Source organism: Eulemur rufifrons, unplaced genomic scaffold (assembly GCF_041146395.1).
Source record: "Eulemur rufifrons isolate Redbay unplaced genomic scaffold, OSU_ERuf_1 scaffold_318, whole genome shotgun sequence".
NCBI classification, from domain to species: Eukaryota; Metazoa; Chordata; class Mammalia; order Primates; family Lemuridae; genus Eulemur; species Eulemur rufifrons.
The window spans coordinates 15,001-22,109 of NW_027183100.1; the positions used below are offsets into that span (position 1 = coordinate 15,001).

General features: G+C 51.4%; 1 pseudogene; it reads right to left on the bottom strand.

Moving 5' to 3' along the window:
- Positions 1-262: 262 nt before the first annotated feature.
- Positions 263-354, bottom strand: LOC138380251 (small nucleolar RNA U13; annotated as a pseudogene).
- Between the last annotated feature and the right edge of the window lie 6,755 nt (positions 355-7,109).

A 7,109-nucleotide genomic window follows, 5' to 3' on the forward strand; every position in this document is an offset into this window, starting at 1 on the left:
GGAGGCTTTGGGACGGATTTGGTCTCTCTGGCCTCGCTGCCCCTAGGGGTCACCCTGCGATCGGTATTCTTCTCGCGTGGGGCGAGGGGGCGCTCCGGAGCATTCCTCTCCTCTCGGAGTTTCTGTCTGCAGTCTCTCGACTTGCTCTCACTCCCCTACCCTGCTGTGTGACTTTCTTTTTGGTCCTTTCATTTTATCTATTCTCTCTTTGCCTTTTCCTGCCCGCCTTTCCGCTCCCCCCCCCCCCGGATTCATGGTTTCACGTCACGCGGGTGACGTGCCGACACACCAGGAGGCCCTTCTCACACGTGCGCGTGAACACGCAATCAACACGTTTATGAACTAGAAAGGGATCTGGTGTGACTTTGCTATTATTTCCCCTCCCCTCCTCCCCGCGCTGAGAATGAGTTTCCCCGGGCTCGTGTGCCCGCCTGGGAATCGGCTGCAGACGCCATGGCCCCGGGTCGACCACATGTTGCCCTGGGGTCCACCAGATGTCTCTGGCGAATTGGGGCCCTAGGGTGCTTGTGACGGTGTGGTCACTAGGTGTCGCTCTGGGCTCAGTATTCTTCCTTCTCGCTGTGACTTTGGTCTCTTTTTTTCGAAATTTCTTTCTTTCTTCCTCTTTTGCCCTGTTTCCATTTTCCCTTCTTAATCTCTTTCTCTCTTTTTGTTGCTTTTTTTCCACGGCAGATGGGTGATGTGTGTGTGGAGGAAACGCGGCGTCAGGGAGAAGACACATCTCACACGTGCTCGGGAACACCCGATCGTCACGCTTCTGAGTACCGACCGATGGATCTGGTCCCGAATTTTTTAATAGTTTTCTCCTCTCTCTCTCTCTCTCTCTCTCTCTCTCCCTCCCCCCCTTCCTTCTCTTTCCTTTCTCTCCCTTCCTTTCTTTCTTTCTCTCGCTCTCTCGCTCTCGCTCTTCTTTTCTTTCTGACAGAGTCTCTCGTTCTGTTGCCCTGGCTAGAGTGCCATGGCGTCAGCCTAGCTCACAGCAATCTCAAACTCCTGGGCTCAAGCGATCAGACTGCCTCAGCCTCCCGAGTAGCTGGGATTACAGGCATGTGCCAGCATGCCCAGCTAATTGGATATACGTGTGTGTGTGTGTGCGTGTGTGTGTGTGTGTGTGTGTGTGTATATATATATATATATATATATTTTTTTTTTTTTTTTTTTTTTGAAACAGAGTCTCACTCTGTTGCCCAGACTAGAGTGCCGTGGCGTCAGCCTAGCTCACAGCAACCTCAAACTCCTGGGCTCAAGCGATCCTACTGCCCCAGCCTCCCGAGTACCTGGGACTACAGGCATGCGCCACCGTGCCCGGCTAATATTTTTCTGTATATATTTTTAGATACTGTTTCTGTATATATTTTTAGATATATAGTTTCTTTCTATTTTTAGTAGAGATGGGGGTCTCGCTCTTGCTCAGGCTGGTCTCGAACTCCCGACCTTGAGCGATCCACCCGCCTCTACGTCCCAGAGTGCTAGGATTACAGGCGTGAGCCACCCCGCCTGGCGTGTACGTTCTGTATTCACAGACAGACGGAAGGCAGGGAGAATGTTACCCTTTCAAAGCCCGCCCTGCTCGCCTCTCAGCCCACCGATGGCACTCTGAATCCCGTGGCATTCCTTCACTCAGCTGAATTCTTCAGCACCCGACCCCCCCCCCACCCCACCCCCGTGCCACGGGAGTTCGTTCTCATGGCAGAGCCATCGAGGCTGTTGCCACACGTGTTGTAGGTGCCTAGGCAGACTGTGCCCTGGCCCCGAGGAGGTACGGAACCGCCTATCGCCTCGGGAGGGAGGGACAAGATGTGTCCGTGTCCAAGGCGACGTCCTGTCGATCACGAGGAGGCCTGCAAAGGCTCGTATCTGCCAGGCATTGAGCCACATCACATGAAACACCGGTGTGTTCCTTCACTTAGGTGGTGTCGCGTGTTGATACTCACAGAGGATGATAAACCCACTCGCATGCCGGCTGAGCCCCCTGTGTCTCCTCCTCTATCCACTGAGGGAAAAAACCGCAACGAAAGGTAGAAAACCACAGGGGGGGAAGAGAGCCCGTCGCTCTCCCTATGTGACCGTCCGGAGTGCTCGTTCAGATGGGAGGAGGTGTGTTTGTGTGTGTGTGTGTGTGTGTGTGTGTGTTTCATTGATTTTGGTGCCATCTTTTCTCTGCAGCTGCGTCAGAGGACAGCGATTTTTCCGATTTTCACTCCGCTGAGTGAATTGCCTTTTGAAGAGAATGTCCACAGGAAGCCTACGGTCCTCCCGCGGGGGTGGCCCTCCTCTAGAAATGAATCTCGTTTCTTGAACGGAGGGGACTTGTTGACGCCATCATGCTTTCGGGACGACTTCTCAGACGCTAGCTTTGGACCGCAACATAGGTGCCCCCGACATTGCCTCAAGGGTTCCGTGGTGCCTCCTGTCAAGAGACCCCACCGACCGTCCCCAGCCTGCCCGCTCAAGGGAGCCGGGCCCCTTCTGATCTGTCCGCCCGCCGGTGAAGCTCCCTCCCGAGGGTCGGAAAGCCCACCTGTTTCCCAGTTCGGTTGAATGATGGGGCACCCGGGCAGGGCACTGGCACCGAGTGACTCCATTCTGAGTCTGTCTGCTCTGGGGGGCGGGGGCGGGGGCGGGGGCGGGTGGGGGGGGCAGTTCCGTCTCGACCCGGTGGCCTCCTACCGACTGACTCGATGGGACGGACCATTCTCACTCAGGATCGTGTACCTTCTTGGCCTAGGCACATCCCGGCACTTAAAGCCACTTTTCGGGGACACTCTCCCACGTACAGATAGATGGCCTGCACGAGTGCTCTTCCTTTCTCGAAACACTGGAAATCTGTCCTCAATTTTACCTGACCTACCTGACGGTGTGTGATAAAGGAGCATAGAACCCTCAGCCACCCTCCACCTTCCCGCTGTCCCGAGAGACAGTGCCGAGCGTGAAATTCTATCCCTGACTCTCTGTGTCCACCGGAACGTGGCCTGACTGCAGTGACGTCAGCTACGTCAAGTCGTTCTCTGGGTAGGGAAAGAACTTAACCAGATAGGCCCTATCGGTCGCTTCTCTGTTCTGATAGTTTTGTGGCAGCCATTTCTTTCCCCCTCTCTTTTCTTTTTCTGTCTCTCTCCCCCACCCCCACCCCCAAATTCTTTCTACGAAGACGTTTAGGATGTCAGATTCTGGCCACATGCCCCCCCTAGGCATACGGGGGCCAGCATAGACAAAGGTCTTCGGTACCAAGTGTTCATTCCACGGTGACAGATATTGCCACTCTTGTATTGACCAGGGCGAGATGGTGAGTGGGTCAACTCTGAAACTCCCTGTACTCTACTTCTCTCTTGGGTAGGTCCCTGCCCCAACCCTCCGGCTTCTAGCACACACCCAGGGGCACTCTCTCCTCTCTGGATAAAGTTCCAGATGATCCGATCCGCTCCGAGGAGGAAGGGGAGCTGGCCGGGCCACCCACTGTGCGCCCCACCCCCGTCAGTCATAGGGTCCGTTCTTTTCAGGATGACACCGGCAGCGGTTGCTGGGTGTCACCTAGCGGCCACTTTGATCAGACCTCGGGATCCGGAAAGTCAGGTGACGTTGGGAGTTTAAGAGCTGACTCCCGGGAGGTGTGGAGGGCGGGGAGGAGAGCACGGTCCGGACGGTCCCACCCTCTTCTTCCCGGGCCCCGCAGCTCTGGGCCCGCCCGGGGCAGCCCTAGCCTCTAGCGGGTCTCCGCCCACCCGCCCTGTTGTCTGCGGGAGGCGCCCCTCCTCCCGCTCTCTGCCTCCTCCCGGGACCGTAGGCCTCTGCCCGTCGTCTTTTTTATTTTTATTTTTTCCCTTTTGTTTGTTTCTCTTTTATCTTGTGTTTTAGGCTTATCGAATATCATATCGTATAAAAACTTAAATCACAGAATGAATTATATTAAGTAACAAGATGTGGCTTTTTATCCTACGCCGAGAACGATGAATTTTTCTCTTCGTGTCCATTTTCCTGTCCTGGAAGAAATACAAAGTTGCTCGTGATACTTCCCCATCATCTTCCAGTTTCCCCGACTGTCAACACGATGTATTCGATCGTATATCTTTGTGTGTGCACGTGGGCGCCTGTACCTATTTCTTTTCGGCATCAGTCTCAGGTCTTTTGGCACCTAGGGGGGAAAAAGGAGAAACCAATAAAGGACAGAAAGACGTTCTGTCGTTTTACGCTCCCCACCACCACCACCACCACCACCACCACCACCACTTTTGGGAGCTTGTAGTCTGGCCTATGTCCCCAAGGCAGGTTAAATCTTTTCTTAAAACTCCCAAGTGGTCCCCTGCCCCGCCCCCCCCCCCAGGTGGGCGGCCGGCAGAGTTCACAGGCTTTGTTTTTGGCAGAGCCTGGACGATTGAAATAATTAACCACAATCAACGCTAAAGCTGAGAACCCCTCCCCCCCTCATTAAAAGCTCTGTATTTCTGCCTAGCCCTATGTTCGGGGAAATTCGGAGGCTTGAGATGGGAAGGTCTACCCTATTTTCTCCTTTACCGGCAAAATAGACTCTCTCTTTCCTTCCTCCTCAAACAGCTTGTCCTCGTTATTCGGCCTCGTGGGCAAGTGGCCGAGCTTTCGGTAACACCAAGTCTTGTAAGTTGTGTTGTGTTATCGGTCTTGTTTTCTTTCTTTTCTTTTCTTTTCTTTTCTTTTTTTTTTTTTGAGACAGGATTTCTTTCACTCTGTCCTCTCCCAGGCCGCCTTGGCCTGATTGTAGCTCACAGCAAGCTCCAAATCCAGGGCTTAAGTGATCCTCTCTGCCTCAGCCTTCTGAGTAGCTGGGACTATAGGCAAATGCTGCCACACCCGCCATAATTTTTCTTTTTTTTTTTTTTTGTTGGTAGAGATGAGGTCTCATCGTGTTACCCAGGCTGGTCTCCAGCTGCTGGGCTCAAGTCACGCTCCCGTCTCTGCCTCCCAAGTTGCGGGGATCACGGGCATGAGCCACCATGGCCAGCCAGGTTATTTAAAGGTGATCGCTTTGCTATCCTGATACAAAACCCCAAATGTGCGAGTTTAAGGCACCAGACGGAGGGAGTCTCCACACTACATCGTCACGAACATTGAGGGTGGCTCACGAAACAGCTGGGATGTGGCCACACAGTAGTGATCGAGGAGATATATTCTAGTGGGATAGCAGAAATATAGAATGTCCTGAAGACACTAAATGTCGGAATGCCACAGCAGTCAATGGCTGACAAACTTCCATTCCATCGTGTCATGGTAGGCGGCTTACTTTTCTCCTGCTCCCTCGGTATGATTAAGGCCTGACGTAGAAAATGTCTACGTCTCATCCAAATCCATCGAGACGATGGAAGGGGGAACTGGGAGAGGAATAAAGAAAAACAAGAGGGGGAGAAGGAGGAAACTGCCTCCCCTGCCCCCATGCTACCCAATTAATAAATGAAGAATGGCCTCTTCCCTCCTCTTCCCAACCCCTAACTATGCCTGGAGGTGTATCGTAGGCCTACAGTCCTAAGAAATGTACAACTACTGATAGTAATGGGAAGAAATGCAGTCTAATAGGTTTCTGTGCAGTGGGACACCTGGCCAGGGCACTTACGGTGAATGGAGCTTGCAGGGCGGGCGGGAGGTTGCTCTGGGTGAGTCTGTGAGTTGGCGGTGAGTGGTGAGTGAATGTGAAGGCCTAGGACATTACTTACTGTAGGTTTTCATAAACCCTGGACACTTAGGCCACACGACATTTACCTTTAGAAATTTCTTTCTTCAATAATACATTAACCTTAGCTTACTGTAAGTGTTTTCACTTCATAAACTTTTCCATGGTGGTTTGGCTTTTTTTTTGTTTGTTTGTTTGTCTGTCTGTTTGTTTGTTTGTTTGTTTTTCTTTCTTTTAAACTTTTGGACTCTTTTGCAACACCACGACTTAAAACACAAATGCGTTGCACTGTTGTACACAGATATTTTCTTTCTCTGTGTCCTTATGTGTTCCGTAAGCTTTTTCCTACTTTTAAAGTTTTTATCGTTCTATGCACTTTTCAAAATAATAAAAACTAAAACGGGGGGGGGGGTGGGAGAGGGAAGGAGAGAAATACACACACATGAATATGTTTCCCAAGTGAACTGAGGAAGGGGGCCGAGTCAAGGTTCTCAGGGAGCCACCAGTGATGAAACGGTCAGGCTCAGAATCAGCATTGCAGAGTGGCTGCAGAGCCGGGGGGCCTGGACTGGCTACCTGGACGACACTCCGTGTTTGGTAACTTGGCGAGTCATACATCCTCTTGAGCCTCAGCCTCTTCATCTGCAAATGCAGAAATCATGGTGCCTACCCCACAGGGATATTGTGCAGAGTGAAAAAGCAAATGCAGGCAAAGCCCACAGAAGCACGCGTGGTAAACAGTAAGCCTTTAATCGTGGTCACAGTCGTTGTTATAGGATCATCTTCCTATGTCCTTGTCTTTTAAAGATTAGCAGAACCTCCCAGAAGATGAGAATGGGCTCCCCCTGAGCAAGTCTCGGCTGTAAAGTCACAGGCATGTTGAGCATGTGGCACAGAAGGCAGAATAAAAACCTGATCCCGGAACATTATGTTCCTGCAGGACATGAAATCATTGAAGGTATGGGAAATCCTACCTCATATCCGTTTTACTAGAACACCTATGATTGCGTACGCACATGGACGCACGCGCACGCGCACCCCAAACTTTTTGAGCTTCACAAAACAGCGTAACCAAGGAACACACTATGATGCTTCTTAGCGATCTATTTAGGCCCAGGTTACTCGTCACTCTGAGCCTGCCTCCTTATCTGTCCAATGAGAATAGTGTTTGTCACAATTATCGTCATCGTCATCCTACCTAACGCTTCTGGTAAAATTGAAGTGTGAGAACACCCGCTAGACAGAAAATCCATGTTATCTCTCAATTTTTCTTCCTCCTGATTTCTATCTGAATCTGTGAGCTCGCTTTGGTTCACTTCGGTTTTTCAAGAGGCTCCGGTTACCTTCTCTCCCACCTATATCGGATTGGGTCTGACGGAAGAAAGAAGGAAAAAAAAAAAAAAACATAGTAAAGAAAGCAGAACAACATTTGTTTCTGAAGCAACCGATC